The sequence below is a fragment of the Sorex araneus genome, chromosome 11 (genome assembly GCF_027595985.1).
Source record: "Sorex araneus isolate mSorAra2 chromosome 11, mSorAra2.pri, whole genome shotgun sequence".
Classification (NCBI taxonomy): domain Eukaryota; kingdom Metazoa; phylum Chordata; class Mammalia; order Eulipotyphla; family Soricidae; genus Sorex; species Sorex araneus.
The window spans coordinates 36119515-36145547 of record NC_073312.1 but is presented as its reverse complement, the minus strand read 5'-3'; the positions used below and the strand labels follow the sequence as shown (position 1 = coordinate 36145547).

Below are 26033 nucleotides of genomic sequence, written 5' to 3'. Positions count from 1 at the left end.
AGGAAATAATCAAACTAAGCTGATGTCATCATCATCCAAGAAAAGCATCCTTGAAAAGAATCAACACCTCATAACCTCAAAAGACTGGATCAAGTCTCAGATGCCGGTTGAGATGTCCTGGAGAGACACATTATCAGCTGCAGCACAGTAAGGCAAAAAAGCTGTCTTTGTAGTAATTTGCTTTGTTATTCTGATTAAGCACCCAAATTTCAGTGGTTTCCAAACAACAAACCTTATTTCCTCTGTGCTGTTTGCTTGTTTGCGGTCCACACCTGGCAGTCCTTGCAACTTGGTGCTCAGGAGTCACTCCTGTAGCATTTAGGGAATCATGCAGCTCCAGGGATCAAACCGAGGTGCACTCCAGCTCTTTGCATTATCTCTTCATAGTTCTATTTTAATATGTGTTTGGTTCAAAATCCGAATCAGTGTGAAAAACACACTTTGGGGCATGATATTCTATAAGGAAGGAAACACAAGAGGGATCGTTTAAACATACAACGACTTTAACCACTCTCATATGTGATATAAGTCTCAATGGCTCACTTTCCAAGAGTCAAATCAAATATTATGGCTAATTTTGATGCTAAGGTGATATTTCACAATCATGGACCTGGGAAATGAAAGGACTGTTATTAAAATGAGGAACTTGGAAGGGTTCTATTAGTTTTGGATTGAAGGTTCTTGCACGTTAAAATTTCTAAAATCTATGCCTAGTCAATTATTGATAGAAGTGTGACTTGAGTTAATCACCCAGAAACAGAGATTTTAAGTGGTCCAAGATAAAAATCCAGTTTCAACTGTTCATTAGCTTTCTTAATCACTTCATTAAGATTCAGTTCCTATTACAGACCTTAAATACCCAGCTCTCATCAAATACCAAAACTCGATATGCTTATTTAAATTTTCTTTACCTTCTTATTGTTGGTTGTCATCACAAGTAGATGGATACTTGTAGATATGACCCCTAAAACATGATCTGATATCCTAAACTCATTTTATCTTATGCAGAGTTGTAACTGCTAGATGGAGGGAAAACAGAAAAGAACAAAGAACAATAGCTTCTTGAATCACTGTGGGTAAGTCACCTAACCTACACTAGATTTTTGCTAAGTAATATCCTGGGGGTTTATTATAGCATTGAAATTTTAGGGTTTATTTGTTTTTGCAGTATTACCTGACATTTATATGTAAAGATGATTAAAAATGTATCTAGGGGCTTTGCAAAGATTAATTGAGATTATTTATGACAAGCAAAAAAAAATCAATGTCTGGCCCTGCTGTAATTTATTTTAAGGTCATATTCATTTAGAGATTAAAAATAAGGTCTTTATAATCAATAGATTTAGTTCATGTTTCAGCTCTGCTATCAAGTAACCAAGTAACCATTTCAGAACATTGTTTCACTTTTTCTGAGCCTCAATTTCTTTATAAGACATAAATAAAAATAACAACACTGTGGCTTTAAAATAAGAAAAATTCCACTTGATGGTGGTAAAGTAACAGTCCTTTGCCTGTTTTATCATGATAGGACCATGGCCAATTGTTAGGGAAAAGAACTAAGGTGTCAAATTTATGTGAAAATAAGCCATAATCCTGATCTAATCAATTTACTTGACCAGTGACATCATAACCACCAATGGAGCTGTCTTCATGTGCCAAGGTAGTGCTCAGATGATGATGGCATATATAAGTAGGTACTTTTTAGGGAGGTCTGGAAGGGGGATGGGGTCTGAACATAGAGCCAATTCCAGGCTCTGTGTTCAGAAATAACTCATGGTAGTATTCTGAAAACCATATGTGCTACCAGGAATTGAACAGGAGTCAGCCATGTGCAGGTAATTTCTTTAACTCTTGTACTATCTCTCTAGTCCCAAGTACTTTTTTTTCTGCTGAAGACATGAAACTGTGTAGGAACTGGGAAATAACATATCATCTTAACTTTATGTTGTATTTAAATTTCTTTTTTCAGTGAATCTAATAAGGGATCACATTTAAAAGCAATTTTCCAATTATAACAATGTAGTTTTCTATAGAAAATCATGTTATAAAATTTTAAATTATAAAAATTTGGACAGAAAGAAAAGCATATATAGGTTGAAACAAAATTCTTTAAGTATTCTATGTTTATACTCAGCCTTTACGCAATGTGAAATTTGTTTGTTTTTTGAGGTTGGATTCTCCACTGTTACATTAAAAGTATTTTATAAGTAATGTTTTCAAAGATGTAATTAAATAAATGTACCACAGTTTGATTAACTATTGTTTTGTCATTAACTTATTTCATTTCTTCCTATTAGAATTATGGCCTTATTAACTTATCTGGAATATATTTTCTACATTTTAATCTGTTTAATTAGGAAAAACACACAATTAAAATCACTAGGTTATACGGGAGAAATATTCATAAAAAATAATATATGACTGAATTGCTACCCCAGCAATATAAGTGATGATTTTATATGGCCTATCACTTTTTTTCCACTATTTTCTAATTGATTAAATATTTACTAATACAGGATATTCATAATTATAAGCATGTATAGATAGTCACTTTATGTTTGTTTTAGAAAATGTTGGGAGAAGGCATCTCAAGCGTGCTCATGAGGCCCTCAGGAACCCTACCATGGAATTTTAATCAACTAGTCTTGTGGTTCAATGCAGGGGTCTAAGGGTGGAATATTACTGGGGCTCTACAGTGCTGCGGATTAACCCGGTCACCTCTGAAGGTGCTCTGAAGTCTCCAGAAACATGTGTGGCAATGTTCATTAAACTCCAGGGTTAAACGAAGTGACGCTCAGGAATTCTCATGAGGCTAAAAATCTAGTTGTTTGGACTCAAGTCTAGCATGCACCATGGCCACAATACTGTCTACCGTCCCCTAAATAGGTATTTCATTTTGCATTTGTTAAACATGTGAATGTAAATAATAAATGTTAATAAATGTGTGAATGTGACTGATATGTGAATGTGAATAATCTGATTTTTGCTTATTTTTGTGTATTTCAAATTATCACTTATTGATCCGTTTGATATTCCAAAGATTTTTTCCTAAGTATTTTAAATATTACACATACAACCTTAATATATTTCATCCTATAAAACAGAACTATAAATTGTATATTAAATGAACTATGTATTATGCTACATAATGTATTAGGATAGCACAGCTGGTAGGGCGTTTGCCTTGCATGCAGCCGACTTGGATTTGATTCCTCTGCCCCTCTTAGAGAGCCCAGCAAGCTACCAAGAGTATCCTGCTCACTTTGCAGAGATTGGCAAGCTCCCCGGGGCATATTTGATATGCCAAAAACAGCAATAACAAGTCTCACAATGGAGAAGTTACTGGTGCCTGCTTGAGGAAATCTATGAACAAGGGGATGGCAGTGCTACAACATATTATTATATTATATGTATATGCTATATTATATATTATGTGTATAATATGCATATAGTATATATAGCTGCTGGAGTACAGACCTAGAGAGGCCCGGCAGCAAGTGCCAGGAAGGGGACAGAGGTGACAGGTTTCCAGCTGCAGATTTCAAACTAAGTAAATGGGCACTGTAGAACTGTAGCACTGTCCTCCCATTGTTCATCGATTTGCTCGAGTGGGCACCAGTACTGTCTCCATTGTGAGGCTTGCTGTTACTGTTTCTGGCATATCAAATATGCCAGGGGTAGCTTGCCAGGCCATGTGGGCGAGATACTCTCGGTAGCTTGCTGGACTTTCCAAGAGGGACAGAGAAATCAAACCTGGGTTGGCCACGTGCAAGGCAAACGCCCTACCTTCTGTGATAGAAAATAGTGTAGGAACAAGACCAGGTCATTGTATGCAGTAACTAAACAGATGGGGAAAGGCAGGATCTAGGACATCATACAATGGATCAAGAGACAGGATGAGTGATGTTATAAATGGGTATAAGGAGAGGCCTGGACACCGGGGAGGGACCCAGACCTGTCTACCTGAAGTGTATAATGAACTTTCACTTCTGAAGCATCTGAATTTTGTATGCAATCTTTTATACAATTCTGAAGAACCCACAGCTCATATATTAATCCACTTTTGTGCTATCAATATTAATTCTTTGATTCATAAATTTGGAATCACTTTCCATTTCATTAAGTTCTCTTATATTTCTTTTAATAATGATTTACTGTTTTGGGTATATAAATCTTTCACCTTCTTTGTTAAGATGATTCCTACCAAGCGAGCTTATATTTTGGGGCTGGTATAAGATGCTTTTTGAAAAATTATTCCTGTTCTGAGTTGCTGTTTTCCTATAACATGCAACAGATTTTGGTGTGCTGATTTAGTAGCCTGCTTCTTTGTTGTTTCTAGGTTTTTTTGGTGATGTCTTTAGGGTCTTGTGTGTATATTATCATGTCTTCTGCAAATAGTGATGGTTCAAGTTCTTTTTCCAATTTTAGTACTATAGATTTCTTTTTCTTGCCTAATTGCTGTGGTTAAACTTTAATACAATTCCCAATAATAGTGGAGAAAGAACAAATTCTTGCTTTGTGCCTGATGTTAGAGGGAAGGCTTTTAGTTTTTATCATTGAGCGTGATATTACCATCTATTGGTATACGGACAGCCAACCACAGTTGTTAACTTCCTTGAGATAAATTCCTTTTAATCCTATTTTGAGTTTTTGTCATGAATGGGTGTTGATGTATAAGAAGAGATTTAACTGCTAAGATTCTTAAAAAAGATTCTTAGAAAGTAAGGAGAACCAGAAGTAGATGAGTCATGGGAAGACATTACTTCTGAAGGAGTCGGGGAATGGTACTACTGAACCTAGAAATGTCTCTTGGAGGCATAGAGGTAAAGTGAAAGAAGAAGGTAGCTAATGATGAGTGACAAAAAATGACATAGTGAAATTAAAATATTCAAAAAAGATAGGCCTCCTCCCAAAGTAATTTATTCAAGAAACGTCAGTTGATTGTAGCACTTAAATTAGGCAGTCTCAAACAAAAATATCAAGTGAATCACCCAATCTTTTAATACTACTTTTCTAGGAAAAGTCAACACAGTGGAGTATGGTTTCCAGTAACAAAACGATCCAGCACTTCTAAATTATTGTACCTAATAAGAGCAATGGATTGAGGAAAGTTCATAGCCTTACATCTTATTCTTTATGCTAATAAATATTAAAATACCAGAAAATTAATTATACATCTTATTCAAATAAGAAAAAATTAACGGGCAACAACAAAAAAATCCAAAAGGAAAGAAAAATACTAAAGTGGCAATTTAGGAATTAAAAAAATGACAAAAATCAAATAAATGTTATCAATTATTTTGACGTATAATAATTGCAGACCTTTGTTTAAAAATTCTCCTGCAACTTTTTTACATCATGGGTGGAAGACAAACAATGATCTAGAAGTTCTGGAAAAGTTTTGGGTAGTTTCTTAGAAAGTTAAATACACATTTACCATAGAGACAATCAGTCCCAATCTTTGGTATTTCCCAAATAATATGAAACCTATTCTCAAATAAATCCTAATAAAAAAATAATATCCTGGCTTTGTGATCACCAAATCTGGAAAATTATCAATGAAAAATTGTGATATATCAAAACAGAATTTTATTTAGCAATGAAAGGGGAAAATGTTAATACATCCAACAACATGGATTAATCTCAAAAACATTGTGTTACATGAAGGAAGCTAAACTTGACCTTAGTTCCAATTACGATATTTTGGAAAAACTATAGGTTCAAAATGATCAGAGATGAGGTGTATGAGTAGGATTGTCTACAAAGGGGGAAAAAGGAATTTTGTGGAATTATAAACATATTTTCTCTACATTTGTGTTTGTTAGTTGAGACCACTTCCAGCTGTGTTTCTTGAAATGTTTTAAGGGGACATGCTATTTGAGGAAACCACTTGAACCACATTCACTCTATCGCTTCATTTTAATGGTGTTTAAATTATTGCAGTTGTAAGAGTGTAAAACATTTAGCAATGCACAAAAAAGTATGATAAAGTGCTTTTATCATACTCTAGATGAATTATTTCAATAAATTTGGTGAGAAGAGTATCAGAGGTTTAAGATATTTTTAGAGGAATTCTTGGTAAAACTTTCTTGGAGCTGCTTTTTTATGATCCAGGTAACCTGATTTATATTTTTGGCATACAATATTAATTCACCACACCCACAATCGAAGAGTCAATACCCTCCCTCCTGTCCCTAGGTCTTCTTAATCCTGCCCTCCCATTCCATTCCATTTTTTTTCATCTCTCACAAATCTTTATCCCACAAATTTGTAATTTTGGATATATTGTACCAATGTTTTGGTTTGTTTTCATTAGACATTGTCTATTTCTTTGCTCCATTTCTTTAGATACCACATGTGAGTGAGATAATCTGGTACATGTCTTTCTCATTGATTTTGTTTGAAACTTCTACTTATCCATGTTGTAGCATTTAAGTATTTTACAGATAAAATTATACAATCATATGACATCTCCATATGTTCTTCAAGATGACCTGATGGCTAGTAGAAAACTAAAGTATTGCAATATGTAAATATCACAGCCAGGGTTCATACTGTGTATACTATAGTCTATTTCTGACATTTCTTATAATAACAACAATATAAAATTAAAGTTTTAGTTATCTGGCATTCAGAATTAAGAAAATTAATTTCACATGCTCCTGAATATCAAGAAAACGTCTAAAAGGAGATGTTTTGTTGTCAATACAAGGAAAGACTGACATGAAATTTTTAAATTTTAAATAGAACTACTATTATGGAAGATAATGACTTTTAAAAATTATTATCTTCCACAGAATTAGTTCTATACAGAACAAAATTAAAGCATAGCTTCTCAAAGTAGTTAAATAATAATAATAATAATAATAATAATAATAATAATAATATATGACATACAAACATCTCAAATTTGTCTATGAAGTATTTTTTCTAAATTTTTATACAAAATGAACACATATTTCTTTCTGTGTCTGCATTTTTTATTAATGGTTTATTTTGTTTTAGTCACATCTAGGACATACTTGTCTATTCACAACTGAATGTAACGGTATTTATTTTGTTTCATTACAGGGCATTTTGTTTCTCCTGGTACTGAAAGAATTACAGGAAATAGATCTCCATGCATAATGACATCTCTTCTCAACAACATCAATTGTTTTTTATGTTTGTCAATTTGGTTTGTCACCACCATAATGGTCAATTACTAAATAAAAACTGACCATCAAGTGCCCTGAAGCGTTACCTTAGCAACTCTTCACACAATCTAGTTAATTGTTTAAATCCCTAGATCATATTAGCCATTTGGCATTTGATCAGCAACAGAGACAAATATAAGGCTGAATACTTTTATGCACATGTATGTAAACTCTTAGAAAAAAATTGCTGTTTAATATAAAATATTTCTTGTGGTAAACAAAATATTTTCAAATTAAATTTCTAACATTGTCACTGTTTTCTTTTCCTAGTGAAGGAATTGCTAGCTCTAAAAGCACTGGAAGTGATACCATGCCATAATTTATTCATTCAACAAACGTTGTTAAGAACCAAATAAGTTTTTATCTTGGATGCTGGGGACACAGTGATGAATTATTCATAGCCCCTTCCTGCAAGTAAATTATAGGCTCCTAACAAGGATATACTGGTAAGAAAATAATTTAAATAGAGCATGATAAATGCAAACAGGATCTGATGAGTGTGTGTGGGGGGGGATAGAGGAGGTGACAGGGAGTGACTCTACATGATGAGGTCAACGAATACAGAAGATATAAAACTGTAATTGATCCTTTATTGAATGTGAGGGCACATTCGATGTTGCTGAGGAATTACCCTGGCTTCTGCACTCAGATATTTAAAACCATATCTGTGCTTCTGTATTCATTGTTGCACTATTCATAATAGCCAAGATCTTGGAACAGCCCAAGCACCCAAGAACAGAATAGTTGATAAAGAAATTAAGAATAGAACTATACTGGAATATATTCTATCTCAACACTTTAAACAGTCCTTGCTCAGTCTACACAATTGTATTTCCTGTTTTGTTGGCTATGTGTCTGTGTCTTATTTTCAGTTTTCTTTTCCTGTTATACATATATATATATATATTTTCTTTTCCTGTTATACATATATATATATATATATTAGAACTTAGCTTTAAGAAAAGATGAAACGATGCAATTTGCTGAATGAAATTAGAAGGTATCATGCTGAGTAAAGTCAGTTAGGAGAGGGAGAGATAAAGAAAGATTTCTCTCATATATGTAACATAAAGCAACATAGCAAAAGAATAATATGTGGCCAAAGGCAACAGAACCTGAATGTTAGTCTTTGGAACTGAGCTTACCTCAGGTAGGGAGGTGGGGAGGGTGGTACATGAGAAGGTCTTAAGTGGACACTCTGTTGGAAGTATGGTGTTAGAACTCTGTATGCATGCAACTCTATTATAAACAGGATTTTGGTTTTTGTTTGGGTGCTAAGGGATTGCTCCTAGCTCAGGGATCACTCCTGGCCATGCTCAAGGGACTACCACAAATGAAACTGAGTTGGTCACATGCAAGACGAGTGCCTTAGCCCTGTATTGATTGTATCTCTGATGTATCAAATGCAATAATATACGAAACAAGAATGGAGAACTAAGTGCCCTCTCTTTTAAAAATGACAGGAAAAAGAAGCTTAAAATAAAACACTGAAAATAAAAAACAGGAAATACATGGATAAATTTCAGAGGTAGAGCTTATTCCTACAGTGTAGACTGAGAAGGACCGTTTTAAAGGGTTAAGATTGATATACTCCAGTATAGTTCTATGCTCATCTCTTTTTCACTCATTTGACCCTGTCACCAGAAATGAGCCCAGGCTTCATTACCAGGTCCTTGGCTCTATATATTCTCCATAGTCACAGTGATTACAAGTTAGTTTTCATGGGTAACCTGAAGGACCATCTTAGGGATGTATATTCAAAACCCTGATTCTGAAGAAGAGGGAAGTCAAGGAAAGATCCATGAGTCATTATCAACTGCCAGTAGAATTAGATCTGAATTTATTCCTTTTCCTCAATGGTCCATCAAATTTGGCATAAGTCAAACACATACACAGTGTCCTTCTATTTCACTCATTTGTATAATTGGAAACACTTATATTATCCTGAAGACCTTAGGTAGATCAAAGCTGCTTATCAATTTATACATGAGCACTGACACTCAAAATTGCTTTTTCAAAACTGACAAATGCTTGGAAGTTAAAATTGTAACTGTGCACACTGCTTGATATTTTATGTTCTTTGCAAATTGTTATCATGCATATTTCTGGAAATCTGAAGGGTCTCAATTTAGAAGCTCTTTCTTTTTTTCTCTGATCCTCCTTAGTATTCCAACCTTGTTCAAACCAGGCTATACCTTCTGAAGAAAATGTGCAGAAATATCACTTTGATATTTTTTTCCCCTTTTGGTTATTTTAGAGTGTGGAACTGTTTATATTTCATTGCATTTTAAGTAAGATACTACTCTTATAGATGATCTAATTTTGGTTAAAAATATTAGCATATGGAAGAGATAGAAAACTATTTTTATCTCACCAAAATGACTTTCAGTTTTGTGTGTTATTTACCTCCCTGAATTATAGATCTTATTGAAAAAATGAGGATAATAATCTTTATTGTTCACACAAGTGGGCTATTGAGTTGATATTCTGATAAATGAGATTCCCAGTTATAAACAAGGCTTTACAAAGAGTAAAGCACAGTTCTATGATTGGAAGGAAGGTGGTAAGGAAGGATGGGAGGGGGAAGCGAGGAAGAGGGAGTTCTGGACACTTGATTACTGTTTAACTGCCCTTTCAAACAATGGTTTGTGGAAATATTTCTGGAACACCATTAATCCTGGACATTAATCCTCACACTTGAGCAAGCACTTCAGGTACTACAATAAAGTAAATAAAATCCATGCTTGAGGAGTATTTTTCATGCTAAGATGTATTGCTGAGAAAGTAGCATAAAAGAGTTTGAAGTGATTCTAAAAGCACAAATAGAAAGGAACTACACAAAGAACAGGCAACTTCATTCAAGAAGGAAGCATTCTGGGAGTCTCAGAAGCAGCAAGGAAAAATTCTTCCTTCTCAGAAAATTACAGTGGTCCAAAACTGATTTTATGTTCCCCATTCATTCACTCCTCATATAGTCAGACTTACACACAAAACATTTCCAATACAAAAACCATAGTTGGTGGGAAAATAGATTTATTCAAACACTGAGGATATCCATACATTTTCTTTCAAATCAACTTTTTATCAATGTATTCTATGTATATCAAGTAGCACACTTGGGTGTATGGCCCCCTGCCTCCACTCCCCCAAGATAAAAATCATCAGCCACCTGGAAGAAAACAGACAAAAGGGATTTGTTCTCATCAATTAATAAAAATAAGACTAGACTTCAAGATCATTTAATAGGAAAGAATTTTAAAGTAATTCTACTTATCAGATAAATTTGAAAACGTGTTATAATCATAATATAAAACTATACTGAAATGTAAAGAATCTAGTAATACTAAAATTGATATTTTAGAAGTTTAAAAAGTTATCCTAAAATTTCTACTCATGGCTAGCCCCTCGCCACCCTCCAGCGCCACCATGCCAGTTCGCTCCCTCTTGCAGCAGGTCTGACTTTGAGGGGAGAAACTCCAAACAATAATAGTGAGGTTTTTTTTGAAATATTGAATGTAATCAAAGTAAAGTGAAAGTAAAGTGAAATTTATCACTTACACAGGCGGGGTGGGGGCTAGGGAGGTGGGGGGTGGGGGTAGGTATACTGTGATTCTTGGTGGTGGAATATGTGCACTGGTGAAGGGATGGGTGTTTGAGCATTGTATAACTGAGACTTAAACCCAAAAGCTTTGTAACTTTACACATGGTGATTCAATAAAAGAATACATTTTAAAAAATAAATAAATAATAATAAAAAATTACCCCCCCAAAAAAAAATTTCTACTCATTGCTGAAAACAAATTTTATTTTACCTGGAAAATAAATAAATGAATCTCCTAGACAGTATGACAATAAACAAAATGATAGATAAATATGCAGAAAATTAAGAGACATGGAAAGTTATTCTAGACATCTTCCTATATCTCACTATAGAAGCCCCCAAAGCACAGACATCAGAAAACTTAGGTGAGAAGGGAAACATTGGAATGAGGGTATGCTCCTAAGAAGTGCTCAGTAGACTGGAGCTCCAATGGCAATTCTTGGTCAACCAGGCCAAGCCATTGCAAAGTCTTGAGAGAGTGATGCCATTTGGGATGTGTGGTGCCAGGAATCATCCTCAGTGTCCTCCATGCTCATGGGCATAGAGGGCCACCTCAGTAGGGCTCTGGAACCTTCAGAGTTACACCCTGCCTTGAACCAGAGTAAGCAATAGGCCAGACATAAGCCTAAATCCTTGCAACTATCTCTTCAGTTCCCAAGGGAGTAATCTTTAAAAGATGACTGTATTTTAAGCGAAAGAATGTCACAGATGGAAAGATTGAGAAATGATATAAACAAGATAAATGGGGTAAAGTCACATCCCCATACACATAGAAAACAGAGACAGTCATCTTAATAAAAAATTTCAGACAATAGACATATATTCAAAGAGTTCAGAGTAGTTTATTTACAAAAGAAGGAGAACCAGATAGTCATAAGATTTCTTAGAGATCTTGGTACTAAAAGACAATGAAGTACTTTGTCAGATTTCTGAAAGAAAGGAGTTTTAATTGAGAATTTTTATCACACCACATTAGCATTCAAATTTGAGGGCTATGTAAAAGTATACATTTGCAAAACGAATATCCACAAGCTGTTGCTAAACAGGCTTAGGACTATATTGCATTAGAAAGGAAAATGGAAGTGAGAACAAGGGAGGCTCTTTTACTGAGTGAGCAAAGAAAACAATGAATGAATGGTTAATTTTAAGCAAATACTAACACATGTATATAAACAAATACCTGAAAACAAAATATAAGCTGATCTTTGTGTGAGATGCAAGGAGAACAGTTAGTGGAGTGGAAAGTTAAGGTTAAAAAAAATGACAAAAGGAGGAAGAAACAATGGCATGATACTGATAATAGACATAGTTAAGGACATATAAGCATGTATTTTGTATTAAAAATATAAAGTTTGGGTTAGAGAAATAGTACAGCCGGTAAGGCACTTGCCTAACATGGAGCTGATAGAGCTTCGATCCTCAGCATCCTATAATATGGTACCCGAGGCCCCCAGGAGTGAGCTCTAAGCACAGAATCAGGAGTAAACCCTGAGCTCTGCCATGTGTGGATCCTATCCCAAAATACAGACAGATGATACAGATAATATAGATATAACACTAGTCATTGAAAAGCAGGAGTAGAGGGGAAATGATTGGAAAAATCCAAATCACTAGTCAGAAAAACATAACAAAAGATTAGGGATATGGCTCAAAGTTAAAACCCATGCTTTGCATGCATGAAACTTGGGTTCAATCCCTGAAACTGTCACACCAAACAACAACAACAACAAAATCAATCTAAAATAAATCAATCTAGAAGATAAACAAGAAGCAAAAATAAGAAAGCAGATATAAATTATAATGTTAAATAGTGAAACTCTAATTGTTTTAGTAATCACAGTAGCTTTCATGAATTAACTTGTATTATTTTGGTTTTCTTTTGGGGGGGTTGGGTTTTGGGGTTACAGCAGGCAGAGCTCAGAGCTTACACCTGGTTCTGTGACAGTGTGTGCGACCATATACAGTGCTGAGGATCAAACTGGGGTTGGCTGTGTTACAAGGCAAGTACCTCATCCTCAGTGCTACTCTGCTATTCTTCAGCCTGCTGTTCTAAATTATTTATATGCTATGGATATTCTTGGGGAGTCCTGATTCATATGTGAAGCCTGCCGTTTCCCCCTTTTTGTTGGGAACCCGTATCTGAGTCTCAGCAACCTCTTGGTTACTGCTACCCTTCATAGCACCAGGACAGAACATAAGCGTTGTGGAATTGGAAGTGTTGTCTAAATCACCTTTACTCAAATATTTCCTGTGACCCTCTTCTAGTCTCCCCCCTCCTCTGACTCCCCTAATCCCCTAACCTTATGGGTTGGCACCCTAATCTTGTGCCATGGTCTCACATTTACATGATATTCACATGTGGCCCCATAACCCCAATTGAGAAACATGAGTTTAAATTACTTTCTCTGTTACTTTCTTTTTTCCTCTAAGGTTCTAGTCCTGGAATACACCTCAGCTCCTCTACTTTAGGTTTCATCTTGGCTAGTAGCATGATCCTTTATACCATCACTACTCTCTCCTATCCAAAAGATATTTGAGATGACAGCGCCACTATTACTTTCTCCCTACAACCCCTCCCAGACTACTATTACTGGGAACCTTTATGCACCAGCCTTACCTTACACAAACCCATGTATCATCCTAACATCCCTCTAATGTAATCTGTGTTGGTCTCTGACCTCAGACCTATGCTGTTGGTTCTCTCAGTGGAGTCCTATTCATAAATAGTTGTTAGTTGTTTGTAAATTCTGTCATTAGAGGGTTGAAACACTCAACTTATTTTAAAATACCACTGTGTTAATTTTGTAAAATAATGAATAGATAACAGAGAAAGAAACGTGTGTAGGGTAAAATATCTAATAAGCTTCAAAAATTTAATAAGCATATACACAAATAACAGAAACTATGAGAGTAGCAATGTTTACTATTTGATATTTGATACTATTGATATACAATATTTTGTCATTTTTTTCTTTTTTGGGGGGGTCACACCCAGTGATGCACAGGGGTTACTCCTGGCTTTGCACTCAGGAATTACTCCTGGCAGTGCTCAGGGGAACATATGGGATGCTGGGAATCAAACCCGGGTCGGCCGCGTACAAGCCAAACGGCCTACCCACTGTGCTATCGCTCCAGCCCTGATATACAATGTTTTATATTTGATACTTATATCAAATATAAAATTCAAAGCACCAGATAACTGAATTGGACAAGAGAAATATATTTCCTGCTGATAAAATGTCTAATCCACTTAGAAGAAACAATATATTCGTTTTTTATGTCACATAATTTAATTATGTGAAAAATGAAAAATATATTAAGCAAAGTTATTAAAAATATTTCAATACACTAGTAAAGGATTGGTGTTGGAACATTGTTTGCCTGAAACTCAATCATGAATAACTTTGTAATTTAAGGTGAATGAGTAATTTTTTTAATTTAAAAAACTTTGCTATAATAATAGAAAAAATTCCACAAACTTAGTTGGAGATTTGATAGTTCTCTCTCATATAGAATGGTTGATCAGAAAATAAGAATAAGTGTACAGAGGTTTGCTACCAAATACAGTTGTAACAGCCATATGGGGATACTGAGTTGGATATGTGGTTAATTCAAACACAGACATATTGCAAGTGTAAAGTCCAAATCTGAATTTTAGACAGCACAGAAGATAGAGAATCTAAATTATCAAATGTTTATATGATTGAAGAATTAAATAAGATATTGGTGTGAGAATATGGACCTAGTAATATTTAAATATTAGATAAAATATAGTATTAAAGTTAATTGTATTTGTTTAATTTTAATGTGGTTAAAATTAATAATTATTTATACGATATTATATTCCAAGTCAATGGTATAAGCACAGGAATTTTGACTAACACAAAATATAAACAATCTAAAAAAAATTCGTTTTTGTCAACTCTATGCCTTCAAGAGAGATAAATAATACTATTAAAATCTCCACAATATTTTTACAAAATACATAGAATTGTTATATCACTGGAGAAATACCAATGTATTTTTGTCAAAGAACAAAACACAAAGGTGAGGGGCTGGAGCAATAGCACAGTGGGTAGGGCATTTGCCTTGCACGTGGCCGACCCAGGTTCGATTCCCAGCATCCCATATGGTCTCCTGAGCACTGCTAGGAGTAATTCCTAAGTGCATGAGCCAGGAGTAACCCCTGTGCATCCCCGGATGTGACACAAAAAAGTAAAAAAAAAAAACAAAAAAAAACCACAAAGGTGAAACTAAATAAGAAAATATTTCAAAACTTCTAATGTTTCCTAAAATAAATAGTCAATGAATTAAGTAGTCCTTGTGCTAATGTATTTGAGACATATATGGACAGGTCAGGCACGAAATTCCCACTCATCCATACCTAATACTAATTCTTTATAAGCACCTGGTCACTTTCTAGTTTCAAGATGACCTGGTGATAATTACAGTTGAGTGGAGCAGCAGATAATGCATATAGATGAATTGCATGGACTGAGGCCATCTCCCATCTGCAAATAGACCTATAATGACAATGTGGCACTTATTTGTGGTTACAAATGTCATATTCTACCATCTGCTTTTTAAAATCAAGTTCATTGAGAATTAACTCTGGTCAAGTTCCTGAGTAGTGTAATAATGAGTTGCAGCATGGTGGAGGTTTTAATAGCACTGATTTTGGCAACTAGATTTAGGAGTTAAAGCTACTTCTGCTACTGAGTAGTTCTTTTAATATTTATGAGCTTTAGTGTTCCCATGGGCTGGAGCGATAGCATAGTGGGTAGGGCGTTTGCCTTGCACACAGCCAACCCAGATTAGATCCCTCCGCCCATCTCAGAGAGCCCAGAAAGCTACTGAGAGTATCCCACCCACATGGCAGAGCCGGCAAGCTACCCATGGCATATTTGATATGCCAAAAACAGTAACAAGTCTCACAATGGAGATGTTACTGGTGCCCACTTGAGCAAATCGATGAGCAACAGGATGACAGTGACAGTGACAATGTTCTCATGTGTGAAAGGATTCTGATTAAAAGTAATCTATGCAAATAGACAGCATACTCTTGGCATAGAACAATTAAAAATAAAACTTCTGAAATTAATATTATTGTTATTTTAGAAATTAGCTGAGGTCAATAGAACTCAAGTTAGAAGAAATAAAATGAGGAAAGAAATAAAGCCGGAAATAAAATTGTTCATGGGGTAAATATCACTTGTATCACTTGTAGTCCCGTTGATCTTCGATTTGCTCGAGCGGGCACCAGTAACATCTCCATTTGTCCCTGTCTCGAGCTAGTGTAGCCCAATGATACCTGCTCACTTGCTCTCTCCAGGAACAGAAAGAGCCTCAAATCGTTTACTCAGAGATTTGATGAAGAAATCTGACCATCTAGTTGGTGGGCAGCCACGAGGTCTTCTGACATCCCATGGAATCCAGTCCGTAACAGCTCTAGTCCAACGGTCATCTCTGCATCACATTACATGATCAGCCCATCTGATTTTTGATGCCTTGGCAAACGAGACAGCATCCCTGATTTTTGACCACCGACAGAGGTCAGAACTCCGGATTCTTTCTCTCACTTGAGTGAGACATGATATTCCTAGCATAGCTCTTTCGATTCCTCTTTGGGATACCCTACTAGCATTCTCATCCTGCTTGCTTAAGGTCTCTAAGGCATATGTTAGTGCAGGAAGAATGGTGGAATCGAAAAGATGTGCCCGGAGTCAGAGGTTCTTCGTTCTCTTAACCACCTCTTGGACACTCTTGAATGCATTCCACGCTGCTCTCTTCCTCCTGCACAGTTCTGGCACCAAGTCATTCCTCATGTTGATTTCTCGACCCAGGTACACATAGCTGCTGCATTTGGAGATGTTTGTTCCATTGAGAGCAAATGAAGCTTCAGGGACCAGTTAGTTTTTCATTAACATCGTCTTGTTGAGATTCAGCTGCAATCTGACCTTTTCACATTTGTGGTCGAAGTCAGCTAGCATTGGTGCCACTTGGCTAATGTTTGGCGTTATGAGAACAATGTCATCAGTGAAGCAGAAGTGGTGTAATTGCCAACCGTCTATCTTCACTCCCATTCCTTCCCATTCCAGTCGTCGCATGATGTTCTCAAGGGCGGCACTGAAGAGTTAAGGTGAAATGGTATCACCTTGCTGCACCCCTCTCTTTACATCAATGATCACTTCCTTGTAGAAAGGTGAGATCCTGGTGGTGAATCCACAATACAGGTCGCGGAGGATTTTGATATACTGAGTTTGAACACCCTGTTTGGCCAGAGCTTCGATGACCACCTCAGTCTCAACAGAATCGAAGGCCTTCTTTTAGTCGATGAACGTTAGACACAGCGGCATCTTGAACTCTCGCAAAACTTCAATGAGTTTTATCACTGTGTGGATATGGTCTATTATGCTGAATCCTCTTCGGAACCCAGCTTGCTCGCATGGTTGTCCTTCGTCTAGTGTTCTGCCTATTCTACTCAGGATGACATGAGTGAACAACTTGTAGACGATAGACAACAGGCAGATTGGGCGATAGTTGCTGATGTTGTGGATGTCTCCCTTCTTGTACAACAGAACGGTCCTACTGGTTTTCCACTGGGACGGAACCTTGCATTCAGACAGGTAGTGTGTGAAGAGTCGGGCCAGTTTATTGATGAGTACTGGCAGCAGATTCTTCAGGTGTTCGGGTCTGACCTTGTCCGGACCAGGTGCTTGTTCGTGTCTTTGCCAGCGAAATGGTGTGTCAGATTTCAGAAGGGAGAATGTTGGGAACGACATATCCATCCTTCGGAATTTGGTATGTGGGCAGGTGGACATGGCTGTCAAAGAGATCCGAGTAGAAGTTGTGAATAATTTTTTCCATGGCCTTTATGGAGGATGTGATAGATCCATCGGGACGTCAGAGGGCAGTCATATTGGTCTTGTAGTTGGCGAAGGACAGGCAAGGGGTAAATATACATAATTTAATTTATTGAAAAGAAAGTCCCACAGAAGTCCCACAGAACCCAGGTAATGTGAAACTTTGTGATCTTGGACTCTGGGCTCAATGAGACCCGGGAGCAGAGATCCTCTGTCTGCTTCCCCTAGTCTCTGGACATCCAGGGGTCACATGCTTAGGCCACCTCCTTCTGGTGCCAGATAATCTCCTCATCGGGCACCCTCCAGAACTCATGGCTGCCTCTCCTGGAAGTGAGCATAAATTGAGGCTCCCGTGACCATGCCACCGGACTCTGAGCCAGGCTGTTTCCACTGGGGGCACCCCAGAGGGGGACAGGTGAGAGCCCTCCCTGCCCCAAGGGTTCCAGCCTCCAGCAGCTGACCTCCACTACCCAACCGCCATCACACCCTAGGCTGATTTCCACACACTCGGGCCAAGCCTCAAGCATGAGTGAACATATTCCTGAACTGTGCGGCTGCTTCGTGGCCACATGACACATCATAAGACACTCCCTACCCATTTTCTATAAAATCATAGAGGGAAACATATATATATATATATATATATATATATGTTTCAACAGATATATATATGTATATATATTATACATATATATGCCTCTCAGAGAACCTGGCAAGCAACTGAGAGTATTCTGCCCACACAACAGAACCTGGCAAGTTCCCCGTGGTGAATTCAATATGCCAAAAACAGTAAACAATAGCAGTCTCATTCCCCTGACCCTGAAAGAGCCTCCAATCATTGGGAAAGATGAGTAAGGAGAAGCTGCTAAAATCTCAGGGCTGGTACGAATGGAGACATTACTGGCTGGTGCCTGCTCAAGTAAATCGATCAGCAATGGGATGACAGTGATACAGTGATTGAAAAGAAAAGGGAATGTTAGGGAAGAATCTCTTGATATAGGTAATGTGTTGGAATATTTTCCCTTTTTCAGCTGCCTTCTGGAAGTAATTTCAGAGGCAGTTTCCCTTTTGTCACAGAAGCCTAGCTGATCTTTGACATGCAGATTTTAGGTCCTAGCCAGGCCTGACTTGACATTGTAGATTCCAGGCTCTGGCCCAGCCCTGTCTTTGGGATGTAAATCTGAGTGCTTTCAGCCCAAAGAAGGTTTCAGTTTTGGTTTTGTATCTTCTTTGGGGGGGGAAGCCTAGATTAACGGCCTGCAGATACAAGAGAATTATGTTGCCTCAATGTTCTTCCTGTAAGATCTTTTGGTGCCTTTGGTGAAGTCAATGTATTGCGCCCTTTGGTAGGGCCATGATCAATAAAAGGGGTTCAGAGAGAAGGTGAGGGGGAGAGAGTGTATAGAGGGAAGACTGGAATAAACTGCAAGGGAGACCAACCATCTTTTCTCAGTTCCTTCCTTCGCCTGCCACATCATCTCCATCAACCTCCCCAGGGTGGGGGAAGTGGCCGGAGGCAACCGAACTCGGGTGGCGGGAGAGACAGCGGCTGCCCTAGGCCCTGTGCCTGGCTCGGTGTGGTGAGGCGTCCCTTCCCTCACCCGCGCCGTTTTATTTTTAGTTTTATACAGTAATGGTTATGCCATCATGAGCATTTTAGATGTTATGCTGAAGAGTTTAAATTTTATAAAATAATGGGTGGTGTTTTGAAAGTTTGTCTTGAGCAAGAAAAATTTTGAAATATGGAGTGATAAGGACAGGGTTTTATTTTAGACAATTCTTGTCATGGGGTAGTAAACGGGTCAGAAAAAAGTCAGTTAGCAGCAGTGTGGAGGCTGCTATGGTAAGCAGACTAATCAGTTAGCCTTAACAAGTGAATGGGTAAACTACAGAAATAGGTATTGTGTGTGTGTGTGTATGTGTGTGTGTGTGTGTGTGTGTATCTCATATCACACTTACATATATGGAAAAGTTACTGAATTTAAAATTAATTATAGGGACCTGAGATAGTATAGCAGGTGGGGGTTGCTTGCCTTGCAAGCAGCCAAACCCAGTTTTGAACCCTGGCACCCCATACGGTCCCCAGATCCCTGATAGGAGTGATCCCTAAGTGCAAAGCCAAGAGTAAACCCTAAGCATAGTAGGGTGTAGCCTCATAACAAAAAATAAATAAACAAAAAAGATGAATTATAATTGTGAGAGCATATAACATAGATCAAGAGGTAAGTGCATCACCAGTTTCCAAACTTTCTCTTAGATATAAAGAGAAATAGCCACGCCTATTTAAAACAGAGAATGAACACATAAAGGAAGAAAATATGCAGACCCAAATGTTGAATGAATCAAGATTTATGTGTTTGGGGATATCTAACTATAGAAGGTAAGCAGGAATCAGTAGCATAAAGGAGTGATCCCTGAAGACAGGGCCAGAAGAAAACCTTGAGCACTGCTTGGTGTGGCCCCAAAATGAACTAACAGGAGGAAAAAAGATTCAAAGTCAAGAGATGCTAAAGGTACAGACATAACTCAATGGCACACTTGGGAGCATGGATGTTAATGGTCAGTCAAATGAAAGATAATCAAGGAGAGTGGAAAAACATAACCAAGTCAAGATAAGAAGTATAGAATCAAATGTAACAGTAAGTATAATGAAATAGAAGTCAAAAAGTTTGAGGAAGATTTTAAAGTGTAAAGTGAAAAAATTTTTTCTAACATAGCTGGGTAGGAGGGAGGCAGTAAACCTTGGATCATTGGTGGAGGGATGTTGTTCCTAGTGTTGGGTTTAGAACCAGAATATCTAATGTCTAAAACTGTTTTAACAGCTTTGTAAATTAAGGGTGTCTAAAAATTAAATAAATTTTAAAAGTAAATTTAAAAATGTAAATAATTTTTTTTGGGGGGTTAGGCTTTTGAGCCATTTCTAGCAGTACTCAAAGCCTGATGCAAGGCAGATACCTTAATCTTTGCACTACATCTCCACCCCATTAAATGTTTTTTTTGACAAATTTTGGAGACAAGAAAAAAATGAAAAAATTTTTTTCATTTAAATAAATGATAAAATGAAAATAATTTAATTTTCTTAATTACATTAATCTTTCGCTTTATTAAAAATAATCATAATATTGGGGTTCATACAGGAGTACTGCAATATTGAGCCCAAAGGACTGAATATATGCTCCATGGGTGCCATAGTGAAAGGGGGTGTTGTACAGTCAAAGCTTCTGATATTAGGGAGTGAAGAAACTGCCTGGTGCTGGCAGGTGAATAAATAAGTGAAACCAGATGGTGATTATAGAAGTGAGTGAAATAAAAAGTAAAAATATGTGAAAGTGGGGCTGGAGCAATAGCCCAGTGGGTAGGGCATTTGCCTTGCACGCAGCCGACCCGGGTTCAATTCCCAGCATCCCTTAAGGTCCCCTGAACACCGTCAGGGGTAATTCCTGAATGAACAGCCAGGAGTAACGCCTGTGCATCTCCAGGTGTAATCCGAAAAAAAAAAAAATGTGAAAGTGGGTCACAAAAGAACAGCAAATCATGGGAATACAGTAACATATGGAATTGAAGATTGAATTCTCAGTTACTTATTGCCATTATGAGAAAATTACTTTAGAGGCATCAGGAGGAGGATGAGAAGACTATGCTACTATTAACAACATGGCTGACTGAAGTGGACCAGAATTAAAAAAAAAATTCCTGAGACTGAGGTTGCCAATGAAAGCATAGGCCCTACTTACTGGGATATCCACTTGGAGGTTTCTTTACTTGCATGCTGGTGTAACCGGAAGAGGAATTAAAGAGTGAAGTTGTACAGACCAAGAACCTCAAGGAATATGAAACTTTGAAAGGTAAGAGAAACTAGGCTCTGGTGTCCCCTGACCTCTGACTATAGGTGTAGTGGAATGAATAATGGTCATTTCTTAATCTCTAGAATCTGTAAACATGCTACTTCACATGATAAAATAAATTTTACTGATAAGACAGACTTACCCCCATGCCTGGCTGTCTTCATCTTCACTAGAGCCCCTCGGAGGGGCTGGGTTGAGTCTCCTTCCCCACCCCGAGCAGAGCCCCAGCAGCCAAAGACCTCCAGAACCCAGCCACAGCCATGCTCAAGGCCACCCTCCACCCACTCTTTGACGAGCCTCACGCATGAAGGAGCTGGCAGAGGAACCCAGGTGTGCAGGACCCAGGGCTGAGATTTCCAAGCCTGCCTAGATCAGGGCTGGGCCTCTTAGCCTAGATCCACCATTTTCCAATAGCTAGCCGATCACACCCAAAAACTCCCTCTGGCGCCATGTAATCCCATCAACGGCCAACATCCAGAGACTATAAAACCAAGCTTCTGGAAGCGGTGCTGCATCTTATAGCCTAGTTCTCCCTCTCGAAGAACCTGGCAAGCTACAGAGAGTTTCATGCCCGTACAGGAGAGCACAGCTGCTAAAATCTCAGGGCTAGGACAAATGGAGATGTTACTTGGCCAGCACGAGCAAATCAATGATCAATAGCATGACAGTGATACAGTGATACTGATAAGACTTAAAGATCTTGATATGAGTATATATAATAGATTAACTGGATGGGATTAGTATGAAGACAAGAGTATTAGTGGAGGCATGATGGTCAGAGTCAGGAAAAAATGTGAGGATGACAGAAGCAGAGATCAGAGATGTGGGTGCATGAATAAAAAATTTATGCCTAAATCCAATCACTGTCACTGTCACTGTCATCCTGTGGCTCATCGATTTGCTCTAGTGGGCACCAGTAACGTCTCCCTCAAGAGACTTGTTGTTACTTTTTTTGGCATATCGAATACGCCACGGGTAGCTTGCCAGGCTCTGGTGCATGGGCGAGATACTCTTCGGTAACTTGCCGGGTTTTCTGGGAGGGGAGGAGGAATCAAACCCGGGTTGACTGCATGCAAGGCAAATGCCCTACCGCTGTGCTACTGCTCCAGCTAATCTGATCATGAATGACTAATTTCATGGTAACTACGTTTTTAAAATTTCTTCAATATACAAAAATAACCTGTAATTTCATGATAACTAAATTTTTAAAAATTCTTCAACATAAAAAAAAATACAATTTGGAATTTGATCACAAATTGAGTACCAAAACACTTATTTCTTCTATGGAGAAAGTCTCCACATGAGCAGAGACTGTAATCTCAGGTAGATAATTGCACTCTTTTCATGTTATCATTGCATTGTCCTTGATACCCCAGCACTTCTTTAATGAGCAAATAAAACAAAACAGAACAAACAAAACAAAAAACCCCTAAGATTTATTAATATGGCAATGCTGGAATCGGAAATGAATTCTACAAAAGGGCTTCCTTTTATCATGACAAGCCTAGTTGTCCAGTGTTCAGCAAAAATAAATAAATAAATAAATAAGATCAAAGAACATGGATAGCTTTTAGAAGGTGGAAAGATAAACAATCTTCCCCAGAACAATTCTTCCCCAAAACAACAAATACAGGCCTGAAGCAATTTTGATCTTAAGACTTCTGACCTTCAATGCCATAAGATGATAGATTTGTGTTGTTTTAGTCCACTGAATTTGTAGTGAATGGCTATAGGGAAACCAATACAGTGGGTTTTGTTTACAATTACATGGGCATGAGGAAAGCCTACTCAGAGATAGTTGTTAGCTTTACTGGGAAGCCTACACTGACGTGTCATCTAAAATATGAAGCGGTCTCTGGAATGAAACTGAGCATTATTCTCTGGCTGAGTATGAGGGATGATGGGGCTTTTAGTGCAATGTCATTTTCTGCTAAAGAACCAGCTTGACATCTGCTAAAATAACACCTCTTATGGTGATTCCAACAGACAGCTTCTTAATCCGATTACCATAACTCTTCATATTTGGCTTTTGTGTTGGGATCTCCTCTCTTTTAGCCTCACTTTTTCCTCTCCAATATGGTAAAACAAGGGAAGCATTTACGCTCTAACTGATCTCTCATTTGCTCCCTCAAATATTCAAAATACTTGTCTCAATGTTATTCCTACACCATCTGTCTGAGTTTGAATCCTTGGAAACCAACCTTGGAAAACACCTTTTCTTTTCAACTATTTTAAAATGCCTACATCGCAAAATACAATTAGTTTCACCTATCACTAAATTTATTTATCTGTCTGTGTGTTTGAGTGGGTAGGAGGCATAGAAAGAAACCTGCTGAAAATTTGGGGATCAAGAGGTGATTGGAGACAAAATTATTAGGAACTCAAATCTGTGTATCTAGCTATCAATATGAAAGCCCAACTAACAGTTAAAGCATCAGAGTCGGAAGGCAGATTCTTATTTATTTAGTTGAGTCATTTAGTGCTTCCTCCACAGGGCAAGAACTAGTCCCAGAGAATGAGACTTTGGATCACAGAATGGTACAAATGTGTAAAAATTTGACTGTAATCAGATAGAAAAAAAAACAGAACAAAAAGGTTCTTGGCAGAATAATATTTCAATACATCTCAGCAGGTTGAGGATAGGAGTTATACAATACTGAAGCTGGACAAGTCCTTAGAAGAAATAAATAGTAGCATTGATTGAATATGTTGTGTTAACTATAAAAGCTGTTAGTTGCTTTATATAATCTTAAAGAATCAATCCATGAAGTTGATAATATTTTTACACTCTCTGACAGTTAAAGATTTTGATGGAGAATCTGAAAATACATTAAGTGACCTGTTCAAAAACCTGTAGCATATAGATATCGTGTAATTTTTTGAGACAGAAACTAAACCCACTATAAAATGATGTAAAATTCAAAATGCTTAGTTTAATGATTCCTACCATACTGATTCCTAATAAAAACAGTAGTATTTTTCTTTTGCTACATTTAATCTAGAACTTGAGAAAGGTTCTAGGAAAATCTCAATGCTACACTTATATCTAATCACACTTTTAACATTCAACACATTTCCAGATAATTAATAGTTGTATTTCCTCCTAGAACCATGGACAAATATTGCAGAACATAGCAAAATGTATCTGGAATCTCTCTGGATTCTGCTCATTTATTTGCAGGCAGGCACAGTTCAAATCAGACTGATTCACTTTCTTAATTCAATGGAACACTAAGCATCCAATTTTGGTACCTAAATTATACAATCTCTTATTTATAGAGTTTACATGAAAAGTGTTTAACTAAAAAATGCAAATAAAAATAGAAAATTGATGCATGCCTGATACTGAGTCTTACAAATATTCCTTTAATATTATTAAGTTTAATGGGAAATGAGTGTTAAACAATTTGCATTTTAGTAAATTTAAAATTAGCAATTACTTCCTTTTGCTATTGAACTTTTTTTTTGTATTTCAAACACAAGCTTCTGGAAAAAATCAGGTCAAATAAACTCGAAATAATATTCAAGCCTCTCTTTGTTTTTGATGCCAATAAGTAGGACTTCCTCCTTCCTTTCAATAATACAATGTTGTAATCAGAAACAGAGTCTGTAACAGTACACATGCTTAGTATGTTAGCACTATTAGCACTGTTGTCCCGTTGTTTATCCATTTGCTCAAGCGGGCACCAGTAACGTCTCCATTGTGAGACTTGCTGTTACTGTTTTTGGCATATCGAATACACCATGGGTAGCTTTCCAGGCTCTGCTGTGTGGGCAGGATACTCTCAGTAGCTTGAAGGCCTCTCTGAGAGGGTTAGAGGAATCAAACCCAAGTCGGCCCAATTGCAAGGCAAATGCCCTACCTGCTGTGCTATCACTCCAGCCCCATAACATTATATTCCTGTCAAGTGTAATTAAAAATTTCATGAAAAAAAATGTACCACAATCTAACTGCTGCATTTAGCTAGAGACTTTCACAATTTCTATGTTTAACTTGTATATAAGCACATAAAAATCCAAAACTATGCTGACATATTCAGAAACATAAGCAGTTACTTTCTAAAGGTTTCATTACTTAGGCCATGAATTTCAACATAGAAAACACGGTTTGAGTCAGATTTCACTAGTTTTTTATTAAAAGACAATGAGGGGCTGGAGATAGCACAGTGGGTAGGACGTTTGCCTTGCACGTAGCCAACCCAGGTTCAATTCCTCCATCCCTCTCAGAGAGCCAGGCAAGCTACCGAGAGTATCTCGCCCACACGGCAGAGCCTGGAAAGCTACCTTTGGCGATATGCCAAAAACAGTAACAAGAAAGTCTCACAATGGAGACGTTACTGGTGCCTGCCCGAGCAAATGGATGAACAATGGGATGACAGTGCTACGACAGTGCTGAGAGGGGCCACAGGTTCTCTCTTTACTCTTGCATGCCTCCCCCTAAGGTCCTAATTACCTCTTCCTACTTAACTGCTGCTTACAACTCATGAAATAATGTTCTTTTACGTAATTTTTTACATTTCTGATAAAC

General features: G+C 37.3%; 1 long non-coding RNA gene across 7 annotated transcripts in view; it reads right to left on the bottom strand.

Annotated features, from left to right (window-relative positions):
• Positions 1 to 26033, bottom strand: part of LOC129399433 (uncharacterized) — a 417723-nt gene that overhangs the window by 175132 nt on the left and 216558 nt on the right. For all 7 annotated transcript variants that reach the window (XR_008627080.1, XR_008627082.1, XR_008627081.1 and 4 more), the window contains one exon: positions 233 to 456. This is a non-coding gene — a long non-coding RNA (uncharacterized LOC129399433). The remainder of the gene's footprint in view (positions 1 to 232; positions 457 to 26033) is intronic.